Source organism: Stomoxys calcitrans, chromosome 2 (genome assembly GCF_963082655.1).
Source record: "Stomoxys calcitrans chromosome 2, idStoCalc2.1, whole genome shotgun sequence".
In the NCBI taxonomy this organism is placed as follows: Eukaryota; Metazoa; Arthropoda; class Insecta; order Diptera; family Muscidae; genus Stomoxys; species Stomoxys calcitrans.
Genome location: NC_081553.1, coordinates 227,040,305 through 227,058,964, shown reverse-complemented (window position 1 = coordinate 227,058,964; position 18,660 = coordinate 227,040,305). Strand labels below are relative to the sequence as shown.

Here is an 18,660-nt window from a genome sequence, read left to right as displayed (position 1 = left end):
AACTAAGTGTTTGGGGGACGCCTCATATCATAAACCAATGGGAATGTGGGGTTCAAATAGGTAGTATCAAATAAAGTTTTTTTTTTTAAGTAGAGTACATCTAACATTCAAACATAGATAACCAGGGTTAAGGGTTATCTAAGTTTGGGGAATTCTTAAATTGTCGAAAGTAAATATTCAAAGGATAAGTTTGTTCCATTTAATGTAAAAGAAGGCGCAGCGAAGCGGCTAGTTTTCCATAAAAATAAAATTTTGATTAAACTTTGAATGAATTTCCTATCGAAACATATCCTTAATTTTCTATGGAAAAAAAATTACAAATATTGATATTTCTTTCCGGTCTTATAATATTTTTTCTTTTTTTGTCCTTTCTTCTCCTTACAGGGACGACTGAAGCAATTATTCGAAGGATGATCTTTCATATGACGAGGCCAAAGCGGTTGTCACTAAATTTATTGTGCACCATAGAACAATTAAAAATAATTGATATGCCACTACAATTTTGCTAAAGGTCTTCCGATCCTTTCCGATTTCAGAAGTACATAACAGTTTTATTTGTGATATTTTAAAAAGAGGTCGAAAACCAAATTAAAAATGAGCAGGTGTCAAATATTTGCACTACTCTTCTCATCTCGTCTATCCCTCCATTATTGGAATATAATGAAACATAAGAATAGATATAAGGACTTTGAACTAAAATAAAAACAGACAACAAATTGTTTGGTTAAAAACAACCAAAAAAATTATTAATATTTGTACGTTGTAAAAATGAAATAAAAGTCATTCCTTATCTATGTCAATTTTGTTTTAAAAATTTTTTATAAAATTCAAGAATCTGAATTCTAAAAATGATATCAAAAAACTAAAAAATCCTTGTATGCCCAATGCACAGCCCGATATGTCATATCGAAGCGGACATAGCGTAGAGTAAATGACACAACTCAAAAAAAACCATTAAACAAGCAAAAACGCTTTATTTTAGCAAGGGGAAAAAATCATGCAAGAAGTGTGCCCCAAAAGATGATGCTCTAGCATCGAAAATCGGAAAAATTGCGCCCTCCATAGGCCTTATATTAATATTGGATTGTGTTCTCAAAGACCTTTCATTTGAGTCCCATATTGTCAAGAACGGTCTACCTGTCCAATTTGAGGGGGTTCTTGCGGGGGCGATCCTTCATATAAAATAATTATTAAAGTTTATGTCATACTAGCTGGACCAGGCCCTCTCCGCTGCGCCATCTTTCACTCTAATATACCTTTTGTGAGTCCTATTTTTTTCTGGGAGTGCTTTGCCTACCCTCTAGAGACCTTTCTACGCTAATGGTTTGAGGGTGTTTGGGGGTAGAGACGGACCCTCAGCCATTTTGTCCCAAACGTTGATATCAAATTCGTGCTCTACTTCCAAATGCTTTTCATCATACCCACCACCGTAGTCATTCCGTTTGCAACACATCGAAATATCAATTTCCGACCCTACAAAGTATATATATTTCGGATCGTCGTAAAATTCTAAGACGATTTTTTGATGTCCTTGTGTCTGTCCGTCTATCCGTCTATCCGTCTGTCCGTCCGTCTGTTGTAATCCCTACACACCCTACAGCCTTCAATAATTGAGATATTGAGCTGAAATTTGGCACAGATGCGTCATTTTGATGCACGCTGGTTAAGTTTTTGAACGGGCCTAATCGGACCATATTTGGATATAGCTGCTATATAGACCGATCTGCCGATAAAAGGTCTAATGCCCATAAATGCATCATCTTTAATCCGATTTCGCTGAGATTTGAGACAATGAGTAGCTTAAGGCTTCCCAACATCTGACCCAAAAATGGTTTAGATCGGACTATATTTAGATATAGCTGCCATATATAGCTATCTGCCGATAAAGGGTCTGAAGCCCATAAAAGCTTCAATTAAGCCTCCCGACATCTGACCTTAATATTGTTCAGACCGGACAATATTTAGTCCGACTATACGACAGAGCGATCTCCCGATTAGGGTTCTGATGCCCATAAAAGCATTATTTTTTAACCGATTTCGCTGACATTTGAAAGGATGAGTAGCTGTAGGGCTCCCAACTTAGGACCCAAATATGGTTAAGATCGGACTATATTTAGATATAACTGCCGTATAGACCGATCAGCCGATAAAGGGTCTGAAGCCCATAAATGCTTTATTTTTTAACCGATTTCGCTGAAATTTAGAAATTTTAGGCCTTCCGACATCTGACCTTAATATGCCTTAAATCGGACTATATTTAGATATAGCTGCCATATAGACCAAACTCCAAATAAAGAGTCTGAAGCCCATAAAGGCATTATTTTTTAACCGATTTCGCTGAAATTCGGAAAAAGTGAGTAATTTTGGGCCACCCAAAATAGGACCCAAATATGGATCAGATCGGACTATATTTAGATACAGCTGCCATATAGATCTGCCGATAAAGGGTCTAAAGCCCATAAAGGCATAATTTTTGAAACGCTTTCGCTGAAATTTAAAGCGGTGAGTAATTTTGGGCCTCCCAACATAGGACCCAATTATGGTTCAGATCGGACCATATTTAGCTATAGCTGCCATATAGACCGGTCCGCCGATAAAGGGTCTGAAGCCCCTAAAAGCTTAATTTTTAACCTATTTCGCTGAAATTTGAAACAGTGAGTAGTTTTAGGTCCCGCCATCCGTCCCAAATATGGTTCGGATCGGACTGTATTTACATATAACTGTCATATAACCATAGACCAATATGCCGATTGAGGGTCTGAAGCTTATAAAATTTTATTCATTACTCGATTTTGTTGAAATTTGAATTGACCCCACTCAATGTACGTGCCGAATTTGGGTGCCTAAGTTATTCAATTTTCACCGGATTGCGTCGAAAGAGGTTTATAAGTATACCCGAGGTGGTGGGTATATTAAGTTCAGCCCGGCCAAACTTAATGCCTTTTTACTTTTTTTTTGTCTCGTATTGCGATGGTTGGTAAATATGTCCGGTTTAAAGATTTTTTGTTTCTTTTTTTGGGTTGACCGGCCTCCCAGATATTTGTGCTGAAAATTAATGTCAGGTTGATGCCCTACTCTAAAATACCTTTCATTTGGCCAACATATTGCCAATGTCAGTAAGGGGCATGTTATGGGGTGGGTTGACCAACCAGATATTTGGTCTCGAAAGTGAATATCAAATTCTTGATCCATTCCGAAATACCTTTCATGAGAACCTAATATTACCAAGTGGGTCAATATATCCTCTTTGGTGTGGAAACGGCCCCTCAGCCATTTTCCCCCGAATGTGGACATCCAATTTGCCTTTCATTTGAGTCCCATATTGCGTTGGTTGGTAAAAACATATGTCCGGTTTGATGATTTGTTTTTTTGGGTTGGATGTCAGCTTCACGATCTACTCTCAAATGCCTCTCATTTGGACCCCATATTGCCATGGTCAGTAAATTTAGTCATATTAGGGGAATATTGTGTGAGTGGGACGGCCATCCAAACATTTGGTCCCAAAAGTGGATATCAAATTGTTGATTCACTCCTAAATAAGCTTCATGTCAACCTTATATTGCCAGGTCAGTCAATATATCCTCTTTGGGGGACAAAATGGGCTCTAAGCCATCTTGCGCTACAAAAGGCACATTGTTTACCCGATTTCGCTAAAATTTGGCACCATGAAATGTTTTAGACCTTTCTTCGTCAATGCGAAATATCTGAACCATATTTCGCAATTTTTAAAAATGCCAGACCTCAGAGTTTTTTTTTATCGAAATTTTGTATTCCACCTTATGGGGGACGCCCTACCCCAAAACCCACACAAAACGGGCATATTTACCGATTGGGACTTGATTGGTATCCAATGAAAGGTATTTGAGAGTAGAGTACAAACTTTATATAAAAATGCGATCTTAGGTGCAGGGGGGCCTTCCCCGATCCCAGACAAAAAAAATAAGAGCTTCATTATTTATTTATATTTCAAAGTTAAATTTGTTAAAAATGGGATAGTTTCGAAAAACTTCATATGGGAGTCATTTATGAAGTTAAATTAGATGCAGTAGGTGATCCAAATCCAAAATAAAAAGTTGTGCGCATTATTATAACGCTCCTAAAATTTAGAGATAAATTCCTCATATTAAAGTATTGCTCCTTTTGCAAAATTCATTTTCCAAGAAAAAAATCTTGAATTTCTAGTCCGTGTGTCCATGAATTGTAGTAATCAAGGAAAAGGTCTAATTTTTTGTTCAAATGACGTCAAAATTCCAGAAAATTCCATTTTTAGCTCTTTTTTTGGCTGTCTGTCTGTCCGTCCAACCCACTATTTGTCTATCCATTACTTTTGAGGCACAATAATGCTTCTCTAAGAAGAGGTGTCACTCAGTGGCACTCCAATAGATCTTGGCCATAAAAAGGAGGAGACCACTGTAGCGCAGAGGTTAGTATGTCCGTCTATGATGCTGAACGCCTGGTTTTGATTTCTGGCGAGAATATCAGAAAAAAGTTTCAGCGATGGCTTTCCACTCCTAATGCTGGCGATACTATGCCATGCATAAAAGACAAGTAAAAACTTCTCCCCAAAGAGGTGTCGCTCTGAGGCGCTCCATTCGGACATTGCTTTAAAAGGGAGACACCTTATCATTGAGCTGAAAACTTGCACTCATTGATATGTGAAAAGTTTGCTCCTGTTCCTCAATGGAATGTTCATGGGCAAATGTGTATTATACACTCCACCATTGGATGGGGGTACACTAGCCGCTACTAGCAGTAAAACTAGCCACTTGAAATTTTTCACAAATACTTCTTCTTAGAGTAGATCGGTTGGGATTGTAAATGGGATATATCGGTCCACGTTTTGATATAACTGCCATATAAACCGATCTGGAATCTTGACTTCTTGAGCCGTTAGAGGGCATAACTCTTATCCATTTTGGCTGAAATTTTGCATTAAGTGTTTTATTATGATTTCAAAAACTGTATTGAGTATGGTCCAAATCGGTCCATAACCTGATATAACTGTCATATAAACCAATCTGGGGTCTTGACTTCTTGAGCCGTAAGAGGGCGCAATTATTATCCGATTTGGCTAAAATTTTGCATGAGGTGTTTTGTTATGACTTTCAACAACTGTGCTGTGTATGGTCCAAATCGGTCCATATCCTGGTATAGCTGTCATATAAACCGATCTGGGGTCTTGACTTCTTGAGCCGTTAGAGGGCACAATTCTTATCCGATTTGGCTGAAATTTTGCATCAGGCGTTTTATTTTGACTTCCAACTACTGTACTGAGTATGGTTCAAATCGGTCCATAACCTCATATAGCTGTCATATAAACCTATCTGGGGTCTTGACTTTATGAGCCACTAGAGGGCGCAATTGTAATCCGATTTGGCTGAAATTTTGCATGAGGTGTTTTGTTATGACTTTCAACAACTGTACTGAGTATGGTCCAAATCGGTTCATAACCTGATGTAGCTGCCATATAAACCGATCTGGGGTCTTGATTTCTTGAGCCACTAGAGGGCGCAATTATTATCCGATTTGGCTGAAATTTTGCTTGAGGTGTTTTGTTATGACTTTCAACGACTGTGCTAAGAATAGTTCAAATCGGTCCATAATCTGATATAGCTGCCATATAAACCTATATGGGATCTTGACTTCTTGAGCCACTAGAGGGCGCAATTATCATCCGATTTAGCTGAAATTTTGCCTGAGGTGTTTTGTTATGACTTTCAACTGATGTACTAAGTATGGTTCAAATCGGTCTATATCCAGGTATAGATGCCATATAAACCGATCTGGGGTCTTGACTTCTTGAGCCACTAGAGGGCACAGTTTTTATCCGATTTGGATGAAATTTTGCATGAGGTGTTTTGTTATGACTTTCAACAACTGTGCTAAGAATAGTTCAAATCGGTCCATAACCCGATGTAGCTGCCATATAAACCGATCTGGGGTCTTGACTTCTTGAGCCACTAGAGGGCGCAATTATTATCCGATTTGGCTGAAATTTTGCACGACGTCTTTTGTTATAACTTTCAACAACTGTGCCAAGAATAGTTCAAATCGGTGCATATCCTGGTATAGCTGCCATATAAACCTATCTTGGGTCTTGACTTCTTGAGCCACTCGAGGGCGCAATTATTATCCGATTTAGCTGAAATTTTGCATGAGGTTTTATTATGACTTCCAACAACTGTACAGAGTATGGTTCAAATCGGTATATAATCTGAAATAGCTGCCATAAAAACCTCTGTGGGATCCTGGCTTCTTGAGCCTCTAAAGGGTGCAAGTATTATCCGATTTGGCTGAAATTTTGTACAATGGCTTCTCTCATGACCTATAATCTCCCTATTTTCGATGCATGGTGAAGGGTATATAAGTTGCGGCCCGGCCGAACTTAGCACGCTTTTACTTGTTTTTATATAAGAAAAGTCTCACCAGTTACTATACCGGAGACTCCTCTTCTCCTCTTTTCAATATATCTCCCATATAAACCAATCTTCCAATATATAGTCCACGGACGAGTATAATTTGTTTTCTTCTGAGTTCACTTATTTCCGATTTGATATACTAGGTCACTAAGATCTCAAGGTGTACGAGTTTGTATATATATAGTTAATTAGTATTATGAGAACTAATTTCCTGGCTTTTAGAGTTGAGAGCAATTTTGCAATGAAAAAATACAACAAAAACAAATATGTGTAGTTTCCTCAACACCCCATAATTCAATGTTGTTAAAACCAAATACTCGTTTTAAATGCATCACTTTTTGTTAGTACGTCTTCTAAGTGGTAATATTGTAAAGTTATGCGTAATGCTATAAGAAAACATTGTTAAGTTAAGTATTATTAGTTGTTTATGGCAAAGATACAAATAAAATTACTAAAAATTACTAAAGAAAAAACTTGTAAAATAGCTCACCTCACTCACCACAAGCTCAAAAGGGCTAAGTTCGGCTGTACCAAACATTCAATACCAACCACCTAAAATATTGGCAAAAAAAAATCTCCTCAAGTAAGCTCAGTTTATGGAATCGTCATATATATGCTAGTTTCAAGTCCACTGGGAAAGTCGGCCTATACATACACTGAAAAAATTATGTCCAAAATTTAAAAAATTCATAAACTAAATTAAAAAATTCATTAACTAAATTTAAAAATTCCTCATTTCACAAATTTTTTTAGAAAATTTTTTTATGATGAAAATCTGGTATAAAAATATGGCTCCAAGTATCCGGAAGGTCGCCCAATCCCAAATACGCACAAATTGACATGTTGACTAATGTGGACAATATGGTACTCAAATGAAAGATCATTGAGAGTAGAGCATGAATTGGAGATTATTATTTCAATGGCTCTTGAATGAATGATCTTTCACAGTAGAATACGAATCTGACATCATACAGACAAAAATTATTTGGAAAAACAACAACTTTGGTCGAAAAAACGACGACGAAATTTGTTAATGTTCCTGCAACAATTTATTTCGAATCTCATCGACCGATAGTACAAATTTGTAGTTGAAAGGGACTATTTGCAAGCCAACATATAACAACATATCCAAAAGCAAGAGAAACAAGTAAGAGCGTGCTAAGTTCGGCCGGGCCGAATCTTATATACCCTCCACCATGGATCGCATCTGTCGAGTTCTTTGCGCAGTATCTCCTTTTAGGCAAACAAAGAATAATGAATATGGACGAAGGAGGAGTTATATCAAGTAATAATTCGAATCGGGGCTCAAGAAGCAAAATCGGGAGATCGTATTATATGGGAGCTGTTTGTCAAGCTATAGATCGATTCAGACCACGTATGTTGAAGGCCATGGGAGAAGCCGTTGTACAAAATTTATACCAAGTCGGATGAGAATTGCGCTCTCTAGAAGCTCAAGAACTCAAGATCCCAGATCGGTTTATATGGCAGCTATATCAGGGTATTTACCGATTTAGACGATACTTCGCATAAATGTTGAAAGTGATACCAAAACACCACGTGCAAAATTTCAGCCAAATCGGATAGGAATTGCGCCTTCTAAAAGCTCAAAGAGTCAAGACCCAAGATCGGTTTATATAGCAGCCATATCAGGTTATGGACCGATTTGAACCATACTTCGCACAGTTGTTGGAAGTGACATTAAAACACTAAGTGCATAATTTCTGTAAAATCGGACGAGAATTGCACCCTCTAGAGGCTCAAGAAGTCTAGACCCAAGATCGGTTGATATGGCCGCTATATCAGGTTATGGACCGATTTGAACCATACTTCACACAGTTGTTGGAAGTGATATCAAAACACTATGTGCAAAATTAGATAAGAATTGCGCACTCTAAAAGCTCAAGAAGTCAAGACCCAAGATCGGTTTATATAGCAGCTATATCAGGTTATGGACCGATTTGAACCATACTTCGCACAGTTGTTGGAAGTGATATCAAAGCACTATGTGCAAAATTTCAGTCAAATCGGACGAGAATTGCGCCTTCTAAAAGCTCAAGAAGTCAAGAGCCAAGATCGGTTGGAAGTGATATCAAAGCACTATGTGCAAAATTTTAGTCAAATCGGACGAGAAATGCGCCCTCTATAGGCACAAGAAGACAAGACCCCAGATCGGTTTATATGGCAGCTATATCAAAATATGGACCGATTTGGCCCATTTACAATCCCAACCGAACTACGCCAATAAGAAGTATTTGTGCTAAATTTAAAACGGCTAACTCTACTCCTTCATAAGTTAGCGTGCTTTCGACAGACCGACGGACGGACATGGCTAGTTCGACTTAAAATGTCACGACGATCAAGAATATATATACTTTCTTGGATCTAAGACGCATATTTCGAGGTGTTACAAACAGAATGACGAAATTAGTGTACCCCCATCCTATGGTGGAGGGTAGATCGGTATATATGGCAGTTATTCAAATATGTTACGATCTGAACCAAACTACCCACAAACAACGACGAGCCTTGTACAGCTCCAGGTGACAAATTTCAAGGGGCCTATGAACATGAATCGCGATATTGGTCAAACTTACTAAGCCAGAACTAACTATGCCAAATTTCTGTGAAATGGTGCAATAATTGAGTCTTCTCTGGGCCTTAGACCTTAAACCAAGAGATCGATCTACTTGGGGGCTATGCCAAGATATTTTTCGATCTAGACTATATTCAATACGTATGTCGAAGGTTCTAAGACATCTCAAAAACAACAAATTTTATTGAATAGTGGCAAAACTTCTCACATTTTTCTGATGTTCACGTCGGATTCGAACCTAGGCGTTCAGCTTCTGCGCTACAGTGGCCTTTAAGATAACTCACTGCATCAAATTTCAGGGAAACCGGGTAAAAAATGGGTCTTCAAGATATGCCAATGAGTGCTGTCCAATTCAAGTTTGAGCTCAATGATAAGGGGCCTTCTTTTTATAGCCGAGTCCGAACGACACACTGCAGGGCGCCATCTCTTTGTGGAGAAGTTTTTACATGGCTGCCATACTAAATGGTACAATACCTCACAAATGTCGCCAGCATTAGGAGGGGATAACCACCGCTGAAAATTTTTCTAATATTCTCGCCAGTATTCGAAACTAGGCGTTCAGCTTCTGCACTACAGTGGCCTCTAAGATAACTCACTGCACCAAATTTCAGGGAAACCGGATAAAAAGTGGGCCTTCAAGACATATCCTCATATGATCCGATCAGCATCATATTCGGGAAGGATATGTTGGGGTCTAACACAACTCACCGTAATAATTCTCAGCAAAATCGGGGCAAAAATACGCAATTTAGGGGCAAAAGACCTTAAAACGGGAGATTGGTATATATATCAGCTATATACAAATATGGTCCAATCTGAACCAATCTACGCATGGACGACGAAGGGCCTTGTACAGCTCACAGTGTCAAATTTCATGGAAATGTAATAAATGAGTAATATGGACCCAAGAATTTTAATGGGGATATCCATACACCCAGAGAAATTAGTCTTCTGATTACAGCAAACACTTTCCGCTGATATTAAATTAAAAATTTTAAACTTTGGAATGAATTCATGCAAAATGTTTGAACCTTTAAACAACAATTGAAGCGTTTGCTATGCATTAATTAAAAACAACATTACCAATTTTAGCCGTTAATTTTTGCTGTTTTTGCGAACACATTTCTCTGAGTGTATATAGGGAAGCTATATCCGAATATAAACTGATCTAAACCAAACTGTTACAAATTTCAGCTTAATCAGAAAATGAATGCTCCTTTTTTGAGCTTGAGACCGTAAACCGGGATATTGGTCTGTCCGGGTGCTATATCAGATATTTTCCGAACTGTTCCATATTCAGTACGGATATCAAAGTTATCAAGACAACTTATTTTGCTAAATTTCAACAGAATCTGGAAATAAATGCGGATTCTATGCTCCTTAGATCTTAAAACGAGAGATCGGTGTATATGACTGGTAAGTCAAGACATTATCCGGTTTAGACTATATGCGATACGAATATCGAAGGTTTTTACACAACTTATAAACCGATCTGGGGTCTTGACTTCTTGAGCCTCTAGAGGGCGCAATTCTTATCCGATTGAAATGAAATTTTGCACAACGTGTTTCGTTATGATATCCAACAACTGTGCCAAGTATAGTTCAAATCGGTTCATAACCTGATATAGCTGCCATATAAACCGATCTTGGGTCTTGACTTCTTGAGCCTCTAGAGGGCGCAATTCTAGTCCGATTGGAATGAAATTTTGCACAACGTGTTTTGTTATGATATCCAACAACCTTGCCAAGTATAGTTCAAATCGATTCATAACCTGATATAGCTGTCATATAAACCGATCTTGGGTCTTGACTTCTTGAGCCTCTAGAGGGCGCAATTCTTATCCGATTTGGCTGAAATTTTGAACGACGTGTTTTATAATGACTTCCAACAACTGTGCTTAGTATAGTTCAAATCGGTCCATAACCTGATATAGCTGTCATATATACCTATCTGGGGTCTTGACTTCTTGAGCGTCTAGAGTGCGCAATTCCTATCCGATTTGTCTGAAATTTTGCATGACGTGTTTTGTTATGAATTCCAACAAGTGTATTTAAAAATGATTCAAATCGGTCCATAACCGGATATAGCTGCCACATAAACCGATCTGGGGTCTTGACTTCTTGAGCCACTAGAGGGTGCAAGTATCATCCGATTTGGCTGAAATTTTGTACAACGGCTTCTCTCATGACCTTTAACACACATGTCGGATATGGCATGAATCGGTTTAAAGCCTTTTACAGCTCCCCTATAAACCGATCTCTCTATTTTACTTCTTCAGCCCCTTAAGTGCGCAATTCTTACTAGATTTGGCCGAAATTTTACACAATGACTTCTACTATGGTCTCCAATATTCAATATTCTTTTAATTTTTATTTGCCTAAAAACAGATACCGTGGAAAGGCTTAGACAAATGCGATCCAAAGTGGAGGGTATATAAGATTCGGCCCGGCCGAACTTTGCACGCTTTTACTTGCTACAATTCTTTTTTATAGCCCAAAGAAAAACGCTAAAGTTTTTTCCAACAAAAATTATTCAGCATTAATTTACAGCTCCCATATATACATCTTTCATTTGTATGATTTTATGACTTTAGTATCAGAAGTTTTGGTCAAATCTAGACAAAACTTAGCATGAGATATTCTAATTGAAAACTTTATATATTTGTCCAAAAACATTAATATCGGTTAAGATTTAGATGTGGCTCCCACATATATATCCTTCATCCTATATTCATTGATGTTGGTATGTTTCGATTTCAATCCCATTGCTTCAGATTTAGATGCTTCTTTGAGTACATGTCTAACACTCATAAAGGTAGACATGATTGTTTAGGTTCTCATAGGGATGACTGCGGCCGATCTTTGCCTTTCCTCAAATGTTTTCAAAAGTGGCCAAAAATTGGCTCTTCTATACATTTTAGACTAAAAGATTCTATGCCCTTATCAAGTCATTGAAATTGGGTTTCAATCTATCAATCAAAGCCTTAAAAAAATGTTTAAAGCTTTCAGTGTTTCTCATAGGCTACTCGCTGGTGGTGGGTGGGTACCAAAAACCTTTAAAAAAATCCCTAAATGAAAAATTTTTTGAGTGCTTGAAAAATTAAAACCAAATTTACACAAAAAAAAAAAAACTGAAAAAAAAAACTAGAGAGCAAATGTTTGATCGCTTTAATGCAATACAAAAAATCATGCTTAACCAATCATAGCAAAAAAAAAATATTTGCCAACATAAAATAGAAATATTAAAACTAATCATGCATATTAGTTGTTATATCTCAAGCTTTAAATAGATAATTTTTATTGTAATAATTTTTAATATTTTTATTTTTTTGTATAAAAATAAGCAACCCAAATGTAAGAAGAAAAAACAAACAAAAATGATTAAGTATGTAAATGAAGTAAAAAAAAAATCACCAAATATCCAAGTCCTAGCCATAAATGAGTCCCAAGTATTGAATTGATCAGAGTCTAATTGAGAATAGATATATGTGTATGTAAGTCTGTGTGTATATACATCCTACTATCTTAAATTGTATGTATGTGTGTATTAAATAATTTTCTTAGTATATATGTATTAAATTGATTGTGAAAATTGCTACACTAATCAAAAGTCCTACAAAAAATAAACAAAAGAAAAAAAATAAAATAAATGTGAAATGGTTTAAAATTTGGTGGTTTTGTGTTTGAGTTACTAATTTCATAGTTATTTATTATTAAAGGTAAGTTCTAAAACTGAATATTGGGTGTAACAAAGAACGGTCTTTTCTTTAGCCTTTGAAGCATACAACAAATATTCCATATCTTGAACTCCACCAGAAGTTATTTGGCCAAGGGCTTCAATAAAGTTTGAAAAGTTGGTTGAATTATGACAAAATTGTGATGATAAACATAAATCTCATGGTCACTCTGACCGACTCTGTTTAGAAGGAAAAAAATAACTGAAGTAAAAAATCTTCAAAGTTATGCTTAGTATAGGACAAGTAAAAGCGTTCTAAATTCGGCCGGGTCAAATCTTATATACCCTCCACCATGGATCGCATTTTTCGAGTTCTTTTCCCGTTAGCTCTTTTTAGGCCAACAAAGGAATAAAGAAAATAATTGCTATGCTATTGGAGCTATATCAAGTTATGATCCGATTCGGACCATAAATGAATGCTGAACATTGTAGAAGTCATTGTGTAATATTTCAGTTCATTCGGATACGAAATGCACCTTGTAGGGGCTCAAGAAGCAAAATCGGGAGATCAGTTTATATGGGAGCTGTATCAAGCTATAGATCGATTCATACCATATTGAACACATATGTTGAAGGTCATGGGAGAAATCGTTGTACAAAATTTCTGCCAAATCGGATAAGAATTGCGCCCTCTATAGGCTCAAGAAGTCAAGATACCAGATCGGTTTATATGGCAGCTATATCAGGTTACGAATCGATTTGAATCATACTAAGCACAGTTGTTGGAAGTGATATCAAAACACGTTGTGCAAAATTTCATTCAAATCGGATGAGAATTGCGCCCTCCAGCGGCTCAACAAATCAAGATCCAAGATCGGTTTATATGCCAACTATATCAAGTTATGAACCGATTTGTATCAACCTTAGCACAGTTGTTGAAAGTAATACCAAAACACCTCATGCTAAATTTCAAGCAAATCGGATGAGAATTGCGCCCCCCCAAAAGCTGTAGAATTCAAGATCCCAGATCGGTTTATATAGCAGCTGTATCAGGTTATGAACCGATTTGTGCCATACTTAGCACAGTTGTTGGAAGTGATAACAAAACATCTCATGCAAAATTTCAGCCAAATCGGATAAGAATTGCGCCCTCTAGAGACTCAAGAAGCCAAGACCCAAGATCGGTTAATATGGCAGCTTAATCAGGATATAGACTGATTTGAACCATACTTGGCACAGTTATTGGAAGTCATAGCGAAACACGCCGTGCAAAATTGCATTCCAATCGGATAATAATTGCGCCCTCTAGAAGCTAAAGAAGTCAAGATCCAAGAACGGTTTATGTGGCAGCTATATCAAAACATGGACCGATATGACCCATTTAAAATACCAACTGATCTACACTAATAGAAAGTATTCGTGCAAAATTTCAAGCGGCTAGCGTTACTCCTTCGAAAGTTAGCGTGCTTTCGACAGACAGACGGACGGACGGACATGTCTAGATCGACTTAAAATGTTACGACGATCAAGAATATATATACTTTACGGGGCCTCAGACGAATATTTCGAGTAGTTGCAAACAGAATGACGAAATTAGTATACCCTATGGTGGAGGGTATAATAAAAATTTGGAATGCAATTTCGAGTTAGGATGCCTAGGGAGGCCGTTCCCGCCCCAAAGCCCACTAAATCGATATTTATATCAATCATGAAAATATGGGACTCAAATGAAAAATATATGAGAGAAGAAAACGATTTTGATATACAAATGTGGGGGCAAACGTTTTGGGGGACGATTTCATCTTCAAAACACCCCCAAATCGAACATATTTCTGGACCATAGCAATATGCGACTCAAATTAAAGGTCTTTGAGAGTAGAGCACAGAATTGGTATCAACTTTCGATATCAAGTATCCGGGGATCGTAACCCCGCCAAAAACACCTCCAAACTGGACTTTTTTACTAATCATGGTAATATGGGATTGAAATAAAATGTAATTGAGTGCAGAGCATGCATGTGATATCTACTTTCAGGATCAATTGGCTGAAAGGCCACCCTAACTCAAAACAAGCTCGAACAGGATATATTTACCGACCATAACAAAATAAACGTTATTTGGGAGTAAAACACCAATTTAATATCCACATTGGGAGGGAAATGTCTGAGGGGCTGTATCTCCCGCAAAGAGGACTAATGTTCGGTAGCATGCCTATATATAGAACTCCAATAAAAGGTCAATTAAAGTAGCAACGTGAATAAATTCTTAATCGTCTAGACATTCTAAGTCAATCTACCCATGTCCGTCCGCCCGGACGCAGATACTTCTTATTGATGTAGGTAATTTTAGGTTGCAAATGGGTTCAGATTTGTATATAGCTCCCTTATAGAGAGGTTCTTCGATTTGACCTTTTGAGCCTTCTTACTTAAGACGGGACGAGCGAACTACTTGATGGAGACGAAACCCTGTGCCTGAGAGACACCGGACTGGACTACGTCTGTAGCGGTTCCAGAAATGGATTCACTTATGACTTAATCTAGGCACTAGGTCATCGGGTCTCAGTAGTTGCTCTGTCTGTGGCAAGATAGACCGAACGCTGGAAAGTAGAGTCACAGATATGTGGTTCACTCACGGCGTGACCTTGGTTGTTGTTGTTGTTTTAGCAGTTTGTTGTACACTGAGGCGGCAGTCCTTGCCAATGAAGGACTTCATCGGGTAATCCGGTACGTACAACCGGCGGCTATGGGATTTAAGGCACTAGGTCAACGCAACGAGTGTGTAGATGGTTGCAACGTATGCATAGTCTAGGACATAGGATGTAATGTGATTGCGGAACTCTGGCCAGAACGTTGGCTTTTACAGTTACAGAGACGTGATTCACTCATGGTTTGCTATAGACTATAGGTCACAGGGATGGGGGACGAGGGTGTAGATGGAACAACCACTTGAACAATTGCTCAGTAAATCGAGTATTCGTAGGAAGCTGTGCGTAAGGCAGGCTGTAAGTGTTATAGAGACGTGACTCGCGCACCAACCGTAAGACGAGGCGGCGAGGAAATACGAGGTAAGCTGATAGATGAAAAGCGCGGGCGCTGGTACTGGGACTTTTGGGTATAAAAGACAGCATAGATTTGCCATTATGAACCTTAATTCGTTTGCAAAGTCGTTAACAAAGGGCGAATCCTTTTTTCTATTCTTTCGTGTGTTCAGATTATTCGTCAAACGGGCGTAGCGCCTTAAAAATATATCCATAGTTTAAGAACCACAAAAATATGTGGATTTAGCGGCACTTACTTACCTTTAAGTGGTGTTTAAATCAGCTACCCTCAGTGACACCGGTAAGTATCCAAAACTGCAATACGATAAGGAAGGAACTAACATTGGCCTGAACTTTGCTCACTAATCCCCTAGTTCATCCATGCTAATGGTACAATGGTTATAATTTAATTTTGCTTCAGTTTGTGAGGGCATTTTTGGTTTTTATACCCTCCACCATAGGATGGGGGTATACTAATGTCGTCATTCTGTTTGTAACACCTCGAAATATTCGTCTGAGACCCCATAAAGTATATATATATCCTTGTCCGTCCGTCCGTCTGTCTGTCGAATGGACGCTAACTTCCGAAGGAGTAAAGCTAGCCTGTTGAAATTTTGCACAAATACTTCTTTTTAATGTAGGTAGGTTGGTATTGTAAATGGGCCAATATCGGTCCATGTTTTCATATAGCTGCCATATAAACCGATCTTAGGTTTTGACTTCTTGAGCCTCTAGAGTGCGCAATTCTTATCCGACTGGAATGAAATTTTGCACGACGGGTTTTGTTATAATATCCAACAACTGCCAAGTGTGGTCCAAATCGGTCTATAACCTGATATAGCTGTCATATAAACCGATCTTGGATCTTGACTTCTTGAGCCACTAGAGGGCAAAATTCTTATCCGATTTGGCTGAAATTTAGCATGAGGAGTTTTATTATGACTTCCAACAACTGTGTTGAGTATAGTTGAAATTGGTCTATAACCTGATATAGCTGTCATATAAACCGATCTTGGATCTTGACTTCTTGAGCCACTAGAGGGCAAAATTCTTATCCGATTTGAAATTTGAAATTTTGCATGACGTGTTTTGTTATGACTTTTAACAACTATGCCAAATATGGTTCAAATCGATCCATAACCTGACATAGCTTCCATATAAACCGATCAGGGATTTTGACTTCTTGAGCCTCCAGAGGGCGTAATTATTATCCTATTTAGCTGAAATTTTGTACAACGGCTTCTCCCATGACCTTCAACATATGTGTCAAATATGATCCGAATCGGTCCATAGCTTGATACAGCTCTCATATTAACCGGTCTCTTTATTTTACTTCTTGAGCCCCTAAAGGGAGCAATTATTACTCGTATTGTCTAAAATTTTACACAATGACTTCTACTATCGTCTCCAACATTCAATTCAATTATGGTCCGAATCGGAAAATAACTTGATATAGCTCCAATATTATGACAATTCTTTTATTTTATCCTTTGTTTGCCTAAGAAGAGATGCCGGGAAAAGAACTCGACAAATGCGATCTATGGTGGGGGGTATTTGAGATTCGGGCAGGCCGAACTTAGTACGCGTTTACTTGCTATTTATAATTAAAAATCTTTATTTTTTTCTTGGACTGACTCAAATGGTAAGTTTCATATTTGTTTTTTTGCAATACTTCTTATACACTGAGGTAATATATCGGTGCATTTATACAACCTTAAGTTATATTTATGTACATATGAATGGATGTGCCTACGTATGTGTGTGTATCTTTGGCCAACAACGATCGTAAAACTGAAACTGATGAAATGAAAAGGGAGAAGCTAAAGAAAAAGAAGGATTGTTTTTACGATGCTACAGTCTGGCAAGCATTTGAGGCGTCCTTAGTAAGGCAATGTCGATGTTAACGTTCATTGTTAGTGTTAACTGCTTCCGATAGTCATACAGGCACACATACATACGTACGAATATAGGCAAGTGCGGTATATGAGCAATGCCATAAGATATGAGCAAATTTGCAATGCAGAAATTAAGGGCAATGGATGGAATGGCCTTGTGGTGAAAAAAAGGTAGGTTAATTTTTTTGATTTCTGAGGCGGAGTGAGGGTGGATGGCTAAGAACATACACTCTTACAAAAATGTTAAAAAACCTCAGATATCGTAGATGGGTGAACCCAAGAACCTAACCTAAAAACCCGCGAGGTGTGACCTGCTCCTATCCCCTATACATTCTCCAATCGCCTTAAGTCTCATGGCCGCAGTGGCAGTAGACTCCAGTGCCCTAGTAGGAGAGGTTTTCAGCGGTGGTTTTCCCCTCCTAATGCTGGCAACATTTGTGAGATACTAAGCCATGTTAAACTTCTCTCCAAAGAGGTGTCGTATTGCGGCACGTCGTTCGGACTCGGCTATAAAAAGGAGGCCCCTTATCTTAAACTTAAACTTAATCGCACTGCACTCATTGGTAGGTGAGAAGTTTGCCCCTGTTCTTTAGTGGAATGTTCATGGGCAACATTTTTATTTGTATTTGTAATGTCCTTACGTTGCACTTCTTATCCGTCTTATCAATCTTACCCAACGTCTACCAAACTGCCGAGGCGTAAGTAAGTATTGGTTTAGTTACGCTTCTATTGAACTAGTGGACTTTCCTAGCTTATATTGTATCCAATATCTGTAAGCCTTTCCAATACACCTCTGGATATGACACATCCTGTTCAGTTTCTATTCATCATCACTCCCAAGTATTTGACTACGTTAAACACTACAATTGTTCTATTAAGGCAACGTGGACGCTCGTATTTGCCAAGCTTCGTCGTCCTTGTAAACAGTCAGAATTCAGACTTGTTTGAGCTAACATTCAGACCACCAGTTCCAGTCAGTTTGAGGAGCGAGCATCGATTTGGATCATTTCCTTGTACTTGGACATCGGGGAGTTGTATCA

General features: G+C 38.1%; 1 protein-coding gene across 4 annotated transcripts in view; it reads left to right on the top strand.

Annotated features, from left to right (window-relative positions):
• LOC106081004 (protein doublesex) overlaps positions 1 to 12,356 on the top strand; it is a 320,938-nt gene extending 308,582 nt beyond the window's left edge. For all 4 annotated transcript variants that reach the window (XM_059363969.1, XM_059363968.1, XM_059363967.1 and 1 more), the window contains one exon: positions 385 to 12,356. The gene's annotated coding sequence lies outside the window, so the exon portion shown is untranslated. The remainder of the gene's footprint in view (positions 1 to 384) is intronic.
• The last annotated feature ends 6,304 nt before the right edge of the window (positions 12,357 to 18,660 follow it).